Source organism: Myodes glareolus, chromosome 25 (assembly GCF_982192425.1).
Source record: "Myodes glareolus chromosome 25, mMyoGla1.1, whole genome shotgun sequence".
Taxonomy (NCBI): Eukaryota; Metazoa; Chordata; class Mammalia; order Rodentia; family Cricetidae; genus Myodes; species Myodes glareolus.
The window spans coordinates 14,125,119-14,141,875 of NC_142050.1; positions in this window are offsets into that span (position 1 = coordinate 14,125,119).

Consider the following 16,757-nt stretch of genomic DNA (forward strand, 5'->3'; position numbering starts at 1 on the left):
CTAATGGTAATAAAATGTATTCACAATATACAGAGGGGAGTCTCACATCGCTCTTTTGTTGATAAATGATAGCTAGTAGAATTGGGAAGTCCTCACAAAATACCAGCTTCTATAGTGGCCCTGCCTTGAGGGTGTGGTGTCTGCCTGAAAACAATAAAACCACATTGCAAATTTCAAAAGGGAGAGATTAGATATTTTCTTACAAATCCTAATATCCTGTTGAAGAAATGGATGTGTTATGCTCAAAAGAACTAGTGCCTTCTTGGAAAAGATTCTCGTTAGCAAGTTCAAGTTAACATCTCTATTGTATTTATAACACATCTCTAAAATGCTTCAGAGGAATATAGTATTTCTGATACATTGGAATGAAGATGTTTAGTGCTGAACTTACAAATTATGTATTTCACAGATACAGAGTTCGGGATCCAAGGAGGTTTGGTCACTTATTTGAAGTTCCACAAGTGAGATCAACTGAAGCTAGCTAAGAAGGCATTGGAGAGTCTCCTTCCAGAGCCTCCTCTTCCACTTGTCATCTCTACAAACCTGATGACTCCTTCTCCTTGAACACTTACCCATTCATCTGAAAATATTACAAGATACAATGCTTCATTGATTCTTCCTTTTGCAAATTCAATTTCCTGCATAAATTCTGGCTCTGAAAGGAATTAGCTCAAAGAATGACTGCTGGGCAAATGCTATGATGGTCTTAGTAATTTAGGAACATCATGTGCTCTTCGACTGCTTAATTCTATTTTTTATAAATTGCAGATATCTAGAGAATTCCTCATTCTGGCCAAGAAAATTTCATGCTAATGGTTTTGATTTTTAAAGAGATGTACATATGTCTTTTAAAAGAAAGACCTAGAAAAGTCCTCCACTATTATTAATTTTCAGAAAATAATTTAATTGAAACTTACTAAAGCTAATTAAAAGGATAATTTCTCATTTTGCTTTGTGGTCCCATGGACTTAATTCAAATTTATATATATATATATATATATATATATATATATATATATATATATATATACACCTTTTGAAGGTAACTGAACTTAGACTCAGCTGGGGAACAAGATGAAATACATCCTCACATTTCTATTCCTCACTTAGAACAAAAACATCTTGTACCAGTTCACTCTTTATGAATAATTTCACCTTTTCATGGATGTAAATAAAATATTTCTTAAGCATATTGACAACAAAGTTTGTTTGTACATGATTCATTAGTTTAATATAATTAGGAAGCATTTCTTTACTTCTATCGAATACAGTTTAATTCATACCGTATGGAAGTCAGTACTTGAAATATTTCATAAAGATTCATTCAGCTACGCCCTGTTACATTCACCTCATTTTTAAAGACAGAAACTTAGGTAGAGAATCTTTAAATCAACAGTGACAAGTATGTTACATGGTTCCATAACCTTAATGGTTCTAGAAGCCATTCCTTAGGCTGATACTAAGGCTGGTGGGGTGAATAAAATGTCATTATTGCTCTGAACAATTGTATATATTTCCTTCAATATACTATTTACTGAAAAATTTAGAAAAAAAGGACAAAAGTATCTATTGGCACACACACATATAGATAGATAGATAGATAGATAGATAGATAGATAGATAGATAGATAGATAGATAGATAGATATGTGTGCTGTATACTATGCTGGAGCTGGAAAGATATGAATCACTGGCTATGAGAATTTGCTGCTCTCACAGAAGACTAACATTTGGTTTCCAGCATTCATATAGAATCATAGTCATCTATTTACATCAAGAGGATCCGATACCCTATTCTGACCTCTGTGATCTCTGTATAGATGTCACATGGTACATATATATATCCTTACAGACAAATCACTCACATAAATAAAATTAATATTTCCTTAAGGAATAGCTACAGGAAAATATAAAGGGACTTGAGACACCGTGGCAATCTAATTGAGTTTCCTAATCAGTAGAATTTTATCAACACAGAATTCCATTTAAGTAAGTGTTTAAGAAAATGGTAAAATAGGAGAAAATACCAAACTGAAAGAAGGCACAAGACAATTCTTAAATTGGTTTATGTATTTTGACTAGTAAAATTGATCTTAATGAATAGAATGAAAAGTTTAGAGGGTTGCCTGTAGCTATAGCTCTGGAGGTTGGAAACTATAATGGGTTAGTGACTGAGTGTTATCCTTCTGGTGGATTTGGGGAATCCTTTTGTTCATCTCCACATAGCAAAAGACCTCTATATCTTTTGGGCCATGGTCCAATAATCAGGATAACATCCTCAGATCTCTTGTGCCTTTATGTACTTCCCGTCTCTCTATGGTTACCTTCAGTACTTTTCGCATAAGGAGTTTTCAATAACATCTGGCCATGCAGAATCATCTCTCCATCTCAAGATTCTTGATGCAGTCCCATTCACACAGTCCCTTCTCTGATGTAAGACAACATTTGAAGGTGCTGGTGATCAGAAGAATATGGACACCATTGTGCAGGGAGTGAGGCACTACTCACACCTGCATAGCAACTAGAACCGAAATCACAGCGTTAGGTACACAAAATGTTTAATTAGATGTGTCAGTCGGGCAATTGCTTTGGCAAACAGTCTGTTGTATTGTTTGGAGCTGGTCTTTGAGTTCTTTAATGTGTCTCACTGCTGTGGCACATGTTAAATGATAAAAAGTTTCACATTTGGGGGAGTTATGTGATGCAGTGATAATTGCAGACAGTCGAGCTTGTTTACATATTACTCTATGAGCCAAGGATTGTGTGGACCATATTCTGGAATATTATACTTACTTCTTTGGTTCAGGATTTTTGAAATATATTTTAATTAAACATAGGCTGAATATGCTTTTTAAAGTCATTTAGTTGTAGGATGATTGTGGTTCTTAGCACAACTGCCAGTCAAAATAAGCATCCATAATTTTTAGTTGCTGAGTAATATAACTTACCAAGTCTAGCACATTGATCAAATGGAAATGCTTATTAAAGAGACACACAACTATTTTTATTGTAATTGTCTTTTTAATTTTTTTTAATTTCAGATATTTTTGCTATTATACAAAGTATGAGACGTTTAACAACAAAATCGCCATCCAAACAAGGTAGATAATCCAAACCAGAACGCATGTGCTGATTGTATTTCAGAAGCCAGTTCTGTCTGGAACAGAAGAAAAAGCTTTTGTTCCCTGGTTAATTACCTCATTATGTTGTAGGTACATAATTCTTTCTGGAGAGACCAACACACTCGAAGGGAACTCACAACATTTTGTGTATTTTATCTTCCAAATACTTTAAATATTAAGTACAATGTTGCACAATAATGCATTCATGTTATTGTGAAGGACTCTAAGGCTTTAAAGTTTAAGTTGAGCCAACCAATATTTCAATAACATTTCAATTTCTGCCCATATAAAAAAAAAATCTTCCTTTGTTTGTAAATAAAAAGGAAGAGATATTTCATTGTGGCATGTCCATCTGTTACCTGAACAATCACTGAGGACCTGCTGTTAATCACAGGATTTTCCCATGGGAGTTAACTTTAGAGCTGCAGGGATCAGCTTTTGTATCTATAGATATAAAACTTTTGTAGACCAGGCCTAACTCATTCTCTTAGCCTTGTGTTATGGGCCCAGCTTTCAATATTGCTAGCATAGCACTCATAAAAATGGATTTTCTACCAACCTGTATTTCTACAAATGCCTGTCTTCCATAAAAGTACACAATCTAAAATGTAAATTCAGGATCAAAGAGAATTCAAGATTAAAATTTGTCTATTTGCAAAATATTCTCCTATTCATTTAATTGTGTTCTCATATATAAAAGGCAGATAGGAAGAAAATCCCTTGAAGTTAGCTTCATCTATGGGACATCTAACTTTTGCTTTTAAAATCCCTGTGGTTGTTTCTTCTCAGAAGTGTGACACAAATCTTTCTAAAAGTCCCATGTTCTTCAGCAGAACCTGAAATGCAGGGCCACTTTCTTCAGAAACAAAATACAAGTAAAATGTAGGATACTCTTGACATAGCATTTTCAAAACTGTTCGTCTGAAGCAGGGAAATGTGAGCCATCTATGTAGTACGAGACTATTCCTTGAAAACTGGCCCTTACCTTCCCAAGGGGTTGCGACTTCAGCTACTCTTAGCCTGGCCCAAAGTGTCATGAGTGATATAATGCCACACTCTTACTAAGGGAAATCATCTAGAAAACAAATTTTTGTTTCTTAAAAAAGCAAACATAACATAGCATAGTTATGGATGCTAGACACATTAAATTTTTTTGTAGAATGAAAGATGGAATGTTAAAAAGAGTTTTCCTGAATTGAATACATATAGAACTTTTAAGTAAGATACACAAACTCAGTCAAGAAAGGAAACTAAGTACGAATGTACTCGCCATTATATATAACTCTTGTTGAAACCCATGCTGCCTAAAGGAGAATGGTTAAGTACCTCAGAGACACAACAGAACACTCACAGCCTGGAAGGGCATGTGATGTGACTGATGTAGAAAATGATTTGAACTTCGTGCTGGCAATCATTCTTTCTGAGCCAACCCTGAAATGAAGCCCTTTCTTTGGATCATGTGAGATATAACTGTGATCAAGTGTATTAAAATGAGAGTGTGTTTAGCTCCAATCAGAGACAAGCTATCACCTCTTATTCACATAAGTCATAGATAGTATTCTATAGTGTATTCTAGTACAGTATTCTAGATAGTATTCTATAGATAGTATTCTAATGTGTGTACATTAGACAAACTTTTGGAGAATGAAGACATGCACTTCACTTCTATATCTGAGTATAAGGATTTAACACTAGTTATTTATTTATGTGTATTCAGGCAGAGTATTCTATGAAATTCCCTCTCTGCCCAGGCTATTGAAGTACATATAAAATACACATCATGATGAATCTTACAGTAGTTAAATATTTCAAATTCACACCATATGTAGGGTTAATGACTTTTAAAGTTTCAAATTAAAACTGTTAGATTTCACATATGACATTAAAAGGCTAAGCATTCTTCTGATCTAAAATCTCAATAATGCAAATTCTAATATTAAAAAGTATTTGTTTCCTTAACAAACAATGATTACTCAGCTATCTCAAAAGAATGATTTTTACATTGTCCCCTAATCTATTACTGATAGATGGTCTATAAAAGTACATGAAGCTTGATTTTCTTGCTGAATGACTGCACAACTATAAGGCACACACATACAAAGGATCAACTCTAAGACCATTGACCAAAACCAGCTTCTTTATCAACCAATGAAAACAACACATAGACAGGACTTCCCACACCACTCCAGGTCTGGAGTTTTGACTGGAATAGGATGATACTAGCAAGAAAAATCATTCTTAGAATGTGGTGAGTTGAAATGCTTACTGAATCTTCATTACCTATTTGTTTCTCTTACTGATATCAGTAAAGTAACTTATTTAGACAACACATAAGGAAGGATGGCTCAGGAGCTGTCAGGCTTGTGCTACAAAGGACCTGATTATCTTTTCTACACACCCAACAAAGCAACCTGTCGCCACTTATAGGACAGGTTGTATGGCATGTTGCTTGAGATACAGTGAAGAGTATTTCACTATTGAAGGTTACTTTGGGTCAATAAAAAAAGCTATCAACATAAGATAAATACAAAAGAGTGTGTCAATGTGTTGCCTTACAGATTGCCAGCTGACCTAGATCCTGATTTACCTTGACTTGGCTGTGAACCTCCAACACTGTTGACAAAGAAAGCCATACGCCAGTGATATCTAGCTGTTATATGTCATTTGTTAAAAATTATATGTTCAGGATTGAACATAGATCACCCTCATATTTAAATATTCAATTGTTAGAGCAAATATGCAATATTTTGCTACTAATTAATAGAGCTCTTGTATAGCTATGCCAACTGAACTGATAATTTATAGACACGAAGAATATGTTGAGAATTCAGGAATTAATGAATTTAGAAACTTAGAGCATTATAGTGCAGAGGACATGGGGTAGGGAGGGAGGAAAGGTCCTGGGGAATATACATGTTTGTGATACCAGTCAACTGGATAACTTTGGTGTAGGTATAGGCTCAGAACTGGGCAATAACAACATTAAAGAATTTCACAACTTCATCTTTTTCCCAGTTCTGATTCAACATCCCAAAGCTAAGGCCCACAAAGTTCATCTCACTTGAAAAAGAGGCTACCTTTAGGCATATAAAGTTCTCAGGAAAATTCTCCAACAAATGAGTAATAAATAAATAATATATAAATCTTATGATTTTGAAATTCTATAATCCTCTGAGCCTTTAAGTTTTAAAAATTTCCCATCTATATTAAAAATATAAAAATGTGGATTTTTATGAAAACCCACATTTTCCTATGACTGTGTAGATGTACTTAATAATTTCTAAAAATTGACAGTCTGCCTTAAGTGATTAGGCAGATAGTCTCTAATTCATCTTGCCTGGGGTAATTCCCACTGACTTCAAGCCTTAAATGAGGTATGGAAGAAAATGAGAAATGAGCCCATAGAGTTATATTATTAAAGAATCACAGAGATTGTAACCATAGAGGATTTTGACTAACTCACATTAATTATCCAATTTGTGAAAGAAATAAAAGAATTATAGAGAGCTAAATTTCTGAAAAATGAATACTTCTAGCTTCACTAATGAAGTCATATCTTTCTGCCTAGAACACTTCCTTAAATTTCACACAATTTTGGAAGGTTTGTTTTAATTTTGACCTTGTTTATCTCTGCCTTATATGTAGCATTGGTTCTCTTGTCTCTGAAGGACAGTTTTGTCACTAGGAGAAACTATATGAAGATGGAAATTGGAATTCTAAGTCAAACTAAACATAGCTACCCGTATTCTGGGATTAATAAATGCCCGCTTTAACAGTGCATGTACATACATATGCATGCACATACAAGGGTTACATACATTCATACACATATATGCATACATAAAACATATGTATACATGTGTACTCATGCATTCCTATAGAGTATGAAAGACAATATAAAGCCATATTTGCTATTTTGATAATTTGTGCAGAGTATTATGAAATGCATTTTATAAAGCTTAATATCTCACAAATTACTACAAATTTAAATTGGAATCAAATTTTAAAAATTATTAACAATTGCATTTGTCTTGTTCATTGTATTATGTATATTATATATTGTTTCTTTTAAAATTGCATTTTGCTTTTTCAAGTCAAGACTTATGATTCCCATAGTAGCAATGGGTTAATCGTTTTGTGGTGATTTGAGTGAGAAATCTCTCCCACAGTTCCAGGCATATGAATAATGGTTGGTTGCCAGTTTGTGTCTCTCTTTGCGGGAGGATTAGATGATGTAGCTTCCTGAAGAAAGTAAGTTACTGAATATATTTGTTGTTATTGTTGTTGCTTAATCTTCAACTCTTTGGGTGCCTGCTGCACTGCTCCCAAATAAATTACACAGAGTCTTATTTTTCCTTATAAATGCCCAGCCTTAGCTTGGCTTCTTTCTAATCAGGTTTTTTTTTTTTAACTTAAATTATCCTGTCTACCTTTTGCCTCTGGACTTTTATCTTTCTCTGCACTCATACCTTTCTTTACTTCTTACTCCAAGACTTTCTTTATAGCTCAGTGGTTGGTCCCTGATGTCCTCCTCTCCTCTTTTTCTTGCTCTTTGATATCATTTTCCTAGATGGCTCCTCCTATTTATTCTTTCTGTCTTCTATCCCCATGTATCCTTTCTCCTGCCTGTCTATTGCACATTCAGCTCTTTATTAGACCAATAAGGTGTTTTACACAGGAAAAGTAACACTGCTTCACAGATTTAAACAAATGCAACATAAAATAATGCAACACAAGCTGGGTGTTAAAGGTGGCACACACCTTTAATCCCAGGACTCAGGGAAGTTCGAGGTCAGCCTGGTCTACAGAGTACATTCCAGGATAGCCAGGGCGTTTACACAGAGAAACCCTGTCTAAAAAGTAAAAAAGAAGAAGAATAAGAAAAATACAATACATCTTTGCACTATTAAAGAAATATTCCAAAGCATAAACAAAATAACACATCTTTAATTAATATTCCACAACAACCAGATGTTCATTTTGTGTTTTCACTGTTTTCTGCTTAAGATAAAAGATGTTAGCTCTCAGCATTTTGCTCTAGTCTACCTTGTGTGGTCATGCTCTCTCTCTGTGGTGACTCTTTGTACAACCTGAAGGCCAACTAAAAAGTAACTCTGTCTTCTATAAGTTACCTTGGTTATAGTGTTTTATTATAGCAACAAAATGTAACTAATACATATTATAATCCATAAGTAAGAAATTTAAGAAATTCTCAGATAGCTAATATGAAATCATTTTTTTAGTCAAAGTAAAACAAAAGAATAGCTGAGAAGTCAAGTTCATCTTAACTTATGTTCTTTTAATGGCTTTGTTTGGTTGATTAATAACGGGCTATTTCAAGAGCAGCAAAATTCTGACATTTGTTGAAGGGGCCTGCTTGTTTGTTTCCTGGCCACCCAGACTCCTGAAATAGTTACTCAGAAACTATATTATTTAAACCACTGCTTGCCCAATCACCTAAGTGTATTGCTAGCTAGTTCTTACATCTAGAATGAATCCATTTTCATTATTTTATATCTATCATGAGACTCATGGCCAACCAATAAGGTTCTGGCTGGCAGTTTGTATCTTTCTCCTTTGGCAGCTTCATGGTACCTCACTGATTCCACCTTCTATGTCCCAGCATTCAGTTTAGTTTTCCCCACCTATCTCTTCTCTGCCCTGCCCAACCCAAGAGAGATTCTTTATTAACCAATGGTATTCACATCAGACAGAGGGGAATCCCACATCAGAAGTTCTTAAAAATATTTTGTATAAGTTTCTAAAATCTAATAGGGCATTAAATATTATGGCAATACTATATATATTAATATCAAATATATTGAATTACTTATATGAGGACAAGAACAAGAGAGAGACTCTACATGCATTCTTGGGCCTGAAATCTGTTTCACTTTAAAGTAGGTTGAAGAAAATTCATACTGTAGATTTTGCTTAAGAGAGAAGACTTCCTATCCTTATAATATTATAACTACATGTAACTTGAGACACATTCACTCATATTGAGAATAAGTTGAGTTCAATATTAGGGATGTCTAAGATGTGGGTAGTCATTAGGCTACTCATAATAAAATACTTAAGGTGATTTGTCCATTTTTAATCTCTAGATGGGACTGTGGATAATGAATCAGGTCATCATAAGTGACTCCAGCAAGTGTGGAACAAAAGACTGCATACAGTAGAAAGGATAACAAGAAACACAGACATCGTCAGTACAAAGGTGGTGTATGAACACTCTGTAGAGTGCAGTTTTACACACTTGTAAATAAAACTTATTGACTATATTTAAAAATAGTACACTATCTCTAGAGATTTCTGTGAATAAAACTACTAATCATTGAGATGTGTATTAATTTTTTTCCTCATTTTCATATGTATGTATGTAGTGTGTGCGTGTGTGTGTGTGTGTGTGTGTGTGTGTGTACGTGCACATGTGTGTGTATTGTTGTAAGCACACAGGTGTTCCATTGAGCATAAAATCCTGATGTTGGTGCTCAAACTCTTCCTCAACCATCTGTCCTTCTACCGCACCCTCTGAGACAAGGTCTCCAACAAATCCAGAGCTTACAGCTACAGATAATTCCCCAAGCAGCTGTCCCTGGAAAAGTCCTATGTCTCCATCTTCTGCAAGTGGAAACACAAGCAACCACCACATCCACATGACCTTTATCTGGATTCTGAAGGTCTAAAACTTGGACAGCACTTGCACTAACGAGACTTTTCTCCAAACCCTGAGATGTGGCGTGGAAAGGCATGGGACCTTTGCTGGAGATGAACAATGAAGAGAGAGACGCTTACTGTGCCCGTAGTTAGAGGGAGGAGAGGCACACATGGGGACTTGGGTCTTTGTAAGGTGAGGATAGAACACTAAAGTCACTGTCCCAACCCTGATGAGACCATGTGAGTTTTTTCCTAAGTCATTTATGAATATATCTCTATTTTAAATCCATTTGAATTAGGCAGTATTAAGTGACAGCAGCAGGTTTATGTCTTAGGTTTAAAGTGAGACTTTAGTGCCTTAGTGCATTTTAACTATCACAAAGAGACGGGAATAAAATACAGTTGCAAAGCATAGACTCTTGAGTCAGAAATATATGAGCCCACATTTATTTTCTACTTTTCTTTTTTTGCTCTGTCTGCCTCAGTTTCTTCAAAAACAAAGCGGAGATCATCATACTGATTTTTTCTGTGTTGTTGTACAAACACAGAACAAATGAACAAAAGTCACAGATAAAGTATCAGGCTCATGGTGTTGAGTCAATAAAATGAAGCTATTATTACCTAACCCTGTACTAGAAGAACATCATTATTCAGTTTAGTGCTGGAATCTTACTTTAGTGAGAATTGCAATTATCTGTTCTGAGAAGTGTACATTGTGGAAAATACCTGTACTTCCAGCATTTCAAAAGTGAAGACAGAAGATCAATATCATCCTCAGGTACATAGGATATTTGAGGCTAGCTTGAACCACATCCAACTCTGCCTCAAAGAGCAAACAAACAGGGAACGAGCAATGGTTCAGCAGTTAAGAGCACTCATTGCTCTATTATGTAAAACAATTTGATATCACTCATTACCCATATCAGGTGGCTCACAAATGTTCATAATTCTAGCTGCAAGAGATTTGGTGCCCTTGTCTGGCCTTTGAGAATCCTTGCGCACTTTATTTTGTATACACTGACATACCCACCCCCACACACCAATAATAATCTTAAAAAATTTCCAGTTTCTCAACACATTCTTTATGTTCTTATCTTTTATATTTTTTAAAGTTATTTATTTTTTATTTTATGTGTATCAGTGTTTTGTTAGCATGTATATATGTACAGTCCTGTGCATGCATGGGACAATGAAAGTCAGAAGAAGACATTAGATTCCCTGGATCTAGAATTCGGGATGGTTGTGAGCCATGATAAGGGTGCTCAGAACTGAATTCAGGTCCTCTGCCAGAACAGTCAGTGCTCTTAGCCACGGAGCCATCTTTCCAGCCCCTATCAATGATTAGAACAAAAGGAGAAGAGGAAATCGATGGTCCTTAAGGTGCATCATAGTGAGGTAACATTTTGAGGTGGGAAAAGATTTGGTGCGACATTTTAGATTATAGTACACGCTATTTTTTCTGTAGATTTTTGTGTTAGTCTCTTGGGATAAATTCTGACCGGAATATGCCTTCCAAACCCAAATAACTTTGGCCAAGTTGGATTGCAACGCACAGAAGGCATTCCTGTGCTCTTACTCTGCCACATGTTCCCTCTGCCACATATGTCTACACACCAGAGAGACAGACCTTCCCCAGAACAGTTACTTAGAACTGACTGGCTTTTATGTAGATAATTCACAGTTACATCAGATAGGTTTCCAACGGCCTCTGAGGACTAATGCCAGGAGAACTCTGCTCTTTCCTGTAACCAGGAATTACATGGTACTACTCTCAATCCCACCTTCTCACATGTTTAAAATGTAAGCTCTTCAGAGTTTATGCATAGTTCAAAATATCCAGGAAATATACTATATGCAATTAGAATTCCTCCAAAGCCCAGGTGAATTTGTTTAAGATTCAGCAATCTGGTGTGCACTGGCTGCTTACTTGGACAAACACGCGGCATCTAGAACAGGGTTCGATTGCATAAGGAAGGTGCTGTGTTTGATGAACTACACATACCCTAAAAATCTATTTTACAGAAGAGTCAGAGGGATACAGTAAATAGTACACAGTTTCTGCCACCAGCAAATTACATTCCTGAGATAGCTATGCACCTAACCAATGATCCCCAAACACACTTGATGACTTATAAAGAATAGGATGGTGCTGTGCTGAGTGGAAATCAATTTTAGTCAGAGAAGTGAAGGTGAATGCTTAAATTCATAGACAAGAAATTGACTGTCTTATTTCTACACATAAATGTAAGTGCTTAGCTAGAAGGAGACAACCACAGTATGGAGGACGGGCCTAGGAAGCTCAGAGAGACTAGCATTATCTGGGATGGACAGGAAAGGCGAGGGTGCCAAGAGAGGTGAGAAACATGGCACCTGTCAGTTGGAGATGGATATGAGGCAGGAGGCGTGGGTGAGGAGCGAGGACATGGTGACTAGGTGTATAGTATGTTTGCTTGGGAAGGTAACAGAACCTTGGGTTCAGAAAAGTAGAATTCGGTGCTGTGTGATAGTGTTTGAATTCTGGGACACCCACCTAGGGTTAGATGTAGGTAGCTCATGCATGTGCTAAAGCATAAGTCTAGGTTTTTAAAAAGAATTGCAAACTATTTACCGGTGAGGAAAATACAGTATGTGTGTAGCAGCTGCTTTTCCAAATAAGACAGCTTGGTCATTTTATTTTTATCCCTGAAAATGCCCGAAGGCTGCATTCAACAGCATGGGCTAATGATTGCAAATGAAAATTTATTTAAGTCAAATGAAGGCTGGAATGAAAATAACATAAAATAAAGTAAGCCAAAAATGAATTTGCTTATGCAAGGTAAAATGTTGTCCTTTAAAAGTAGCTAAGAGTGACTTTGTAGAGAGTTTATTTCCAATAAGTGTATTTACAGGCCTCTGTGCTGACTTTTTAATGTCCCCGCCTTTTAACTCGATATTAGTGCATCCAAGGAGGGAGAAAATGGCGTTTATTGTAAACACTGGCACTGGCGCAGCAGGATTATCTTCCGTCGTCACAGCATTCTGATATATCCTGTATAAACGTAAATACATACATGTTTTCAGTAACACATCACTCCCGCGCCCAAGTGTGTTCAGAGTCTAAATCAGGCGATTCATCTCTGTTTCCGCCTCGAACATCTCAGGTTCGTGTTGTTCTGTTTTAAGGACCTCTCTTTTCCAGCAGACGGTTTTACGGGAAGCACCATGGCTGGAGGTCACGGCATGCCTCGTAATGGCATAACCCTGTGCTTTTATTTTACTCGAGAAGGCACTGTCAATACCATCCAAGTTCAGATGTTATTGAGGAAAGAATTGAATAAGAAATAAGAATGGAGCTCCGATGGCGCTGTCCTCAGCGTCGGATCATTAAGGCATCAAGGGATCCAGCTGAATGAATTCCCTCCCTATACTCCTGAAGCATTAGAGAAGAGTGGCAGAACCTTTCATAAGAGTTTACAAAAGCAAATTCACACTGAATTCTTTTATCATTTGGAGGAAAATGCGTAACTTGACCATTCAAAAAGATTTCCAGAAGCTGTGCTGAGAGAGAGAGAAAGAGCGAGAAGACGAGAAAGAGAGAGGAGAAAGATGAGAGAGAGAGAGAAAGAGGGAGAAGAAGAGAAAGAGAGAGGAGAAAGATGAGAGAGAGAGAGAGAGAGAGAGAGAGAGAGAGAGAGAGAGAGAGAGAGAGAGAGAACACAGACAAACACAGAGAGTATGTGACAATGTGATAGTATAAACTCCTGGCTTTTTTAATTCCAATTAAATAAACTCATGAGACTTCATGACCACTCACCCAGAAAGGTCACCTATCTTTTTGGCAAGGGCAGTATCCCCACAACTTAAACCCTGAAACCTGTCTCTAGTTGTGGCCTAGAATCTGAAAACTATTTGAGAGGCATCAGTGAAGGCCTGAGTGTAACAGAGGAATGATGCTTTGCTGATTCCCCAGACTGTTTGAGCCTTTCCATGGTAATGAAGAAATGTCAGTGGAAGTTGATAGGGCGTGTGTGCATGTATATGGATGTGGTGGTACAGGGGTGGTGAGGAGGAAATGCTGCCAGACTGAATTTTTACATCTGAAGTCATTTGGAAATCACGTGTGTACGCCAAGCTCTACTCCCAAACTCTTCGCCTGCTATTGAAATTGGTCTACACATGGTCAGTCTGCTGTAAAAAATTGATTTGACAAGAGCAATTTTAAATCATTGATGGTTTGAAATTGACAGTACCTCTTCTGCTCAGATGTGGTCTGACCACGGTGGGGATGTTTTCTGCTATTTATGCACTTGTCTGATAAAGAGTGGAGCCCTCCTATTTGTCTTCTGCCTTAAATTCATCTCTGTGTCACATGACAGTGCTTCATTTACCAATCACTACAGGCTGCAGTCCTTATTGTTGAGTGTACCACCAACCCCAAGTATTAGTGGGCTCACAGACATGACCATCAACTTTCTAGGAATTGCGAGAGTAAGCGGTCAGCTCCGAATTGTGCCATATATGATTAAAGATTAAAATTTCTGGAAGCAAGAGAAGAAATTCACAGAGACCTCCTAGTGCCTTAAGTCTAAATCCGTTAAAACTGAGAGCAGTGAGGTCATGTAGCTCAATCATGCCTATCTTTCCAATCATCTGACCTTTTCTAATTTTGATCACTATTATCAGAGCCCTGGACATGATTTTTGTCAAAAAGACAACAAAGGAGGAAATGTGTTCATAACAAAAGACACTTGATGTGAGAGCACCAAGAACACTACAAGTCCACACTGAATGTTCCTTACCTGGGTTCTGTGGGACATCCATGCTTCTTTCCTTGTCAGGAGCTTTCTCTCATTTGAAGGGACTTTCTGAATGACAGCTCTCTGACTACAGAAAGTCATCTCTCTGAGTGGTCTATGGAAAGTGGGAAGGAAGGAGAGATGGTTTCTGACCTGCTTCCACACAGTTCTGGTGGAATATTTTGACTCTAGAGGAACGTAAGCCATAGAAACTCAGATTATCCCCCATTGGGTTTTGCACTTTATAAAAATGGCAGTTTCTAGGAAGACAAATATCCATGCAAGATTTGTGGGCATGCTATGACAGCCATTCTCTCTCTCAAATAGGTGACCTTTACTGAAGCAAATTACTTCCCTCACCAGTGTTAAGATCTTTACTAAGCTGTCTAAATAACAAACAATACAAAATATATACACGGGGCTTTTATGTCATAGACTTGCAGAATATGTCGCAAATTTTTAACAATTAATAAATTAATAATTGATAGATTGGAAAAACTTCTAAATGCTATTCCCTGAGGAGGAATAGAGAAAGAGGAATATTGTCTGTTTAAGTTTTACCTCACTCAAAAAGAATAAAATTGTTTTAAGATATGTTAAAGAACTCATAATGCAGCTATGATTCATATAGATCATTGGTAATAAATACTTCTCTTTTAAGAAAGCTTGGACCATAATAGAAAATGAAATATAGAGCTCATGTGGGAAAAACTTCTTTGGCTTGCTGCAACTTGATTGTTCACACTTCAAAGCAATCCTAAGAAAAACTGTAAAAAAGGACTAGGCATAAAAGTCTGCAATCACCTGGGGATACTCAGCCCACTGCACAACAGAACAGAGTCTGCATTCTGGCAAACAGCCAGCTTCTGTGGATAAATCTGGAAATGCTTAATGTGCCCTGAAGAACTGATAGACGCAGAAGCTATGTGAGTGTACTTAGCTTCTCGTCACTTGGACAATCTGCTTGACTTCCCAGAGTACAAAGTATATCTGGTCAATGTGTGCTATGCCAGATTCCAACCCCACTGGAACACATGCCATAAAATGCCTACTTTATAGGGAGGATACGCCTTCCTCAAGAGTAAATGTCCCTCCCAGCCTTCTGCTTTTTAATGCTCATTTGAAGTTATTAGAGTCTCCAGAGCAGTGTTCACGCATTTTAACAGCAACAAATAAGGAAAGTCGTTGAGTGAGTCACATAGCAGCCTAAGACTCTTTCGGTGATTCATCTGCACAGTTGCTATAGCTAAACACAACATAACACAACACCACACAAGACAGCAGAGTATTTCTCTTGTGGGACAATCTTTCATAATGCCTATCAGTAAGACATTTCCATCGCTAATCTTGAAGTATTCTTCATTGTTTATATATAGTCTCCATATTAAAGCTCATTGCAACAGAAATTGTGGTAATAAAATGGCAATAGATTACTTGTGGATTTTAAAACAGGAAATGCTCAGATGGAGAAGGGATTCTTGCTTTCATGACAGTCCCATAATAAAAATTGTTAGTACAGAACCTTTCATCTTCAAAGGGATCTGAGAAAAGTAATTATTCAATGCAACAGCAACTGTTAGATTTCTATTAAGTTAGCTCAATTTTCCAGTTTCTGTTCCTTCCCTCGGCCTATATTTCTCTATTGCTGCCTTTACCAGAAAAAAATAACAGTTTCGAATTTATCCCTGAGCCAAAATCCTTCCAATGATTGACAAAATCTTAGCTAACGTGGAAAGTGGCTTACGTAAAACCCGGTTCACTACTTGGGAGCAGGTTCCCCTCCCAGTAAATGAATGTACCCTTTTCTCCACTGAACTGCAGAAAATGGAGATTCTTCAAAGGCAACACGTTTCTCTAAAGCTGAATATCTTTTGTGCTACTGTGACTCATATCCGAGTGTGTCTTTTATTCCACTGTGATTTTTATCAGAGTTGAAATATTTTTAAAAGATTTTGGAATCTTCTGCATAAGGTCTGCATAATATAGCCTTCTTTGTATTTTTAGCAAATGGTCTGGGGACTGATCTAGACCCTGACACACCATCTTCTTCATGTCTAATCAGTCAGCTTTCCACTTGCAAAGACCGTCATGACTTTGACACTGCAAATGAACATAGACCGGTGGGGATGTGCTGAAGGCCAAAGATACCATCTGTGAAACTAAAGAGCATTCCCCACGCCTGGCTGCTGTCTCCATTTGTT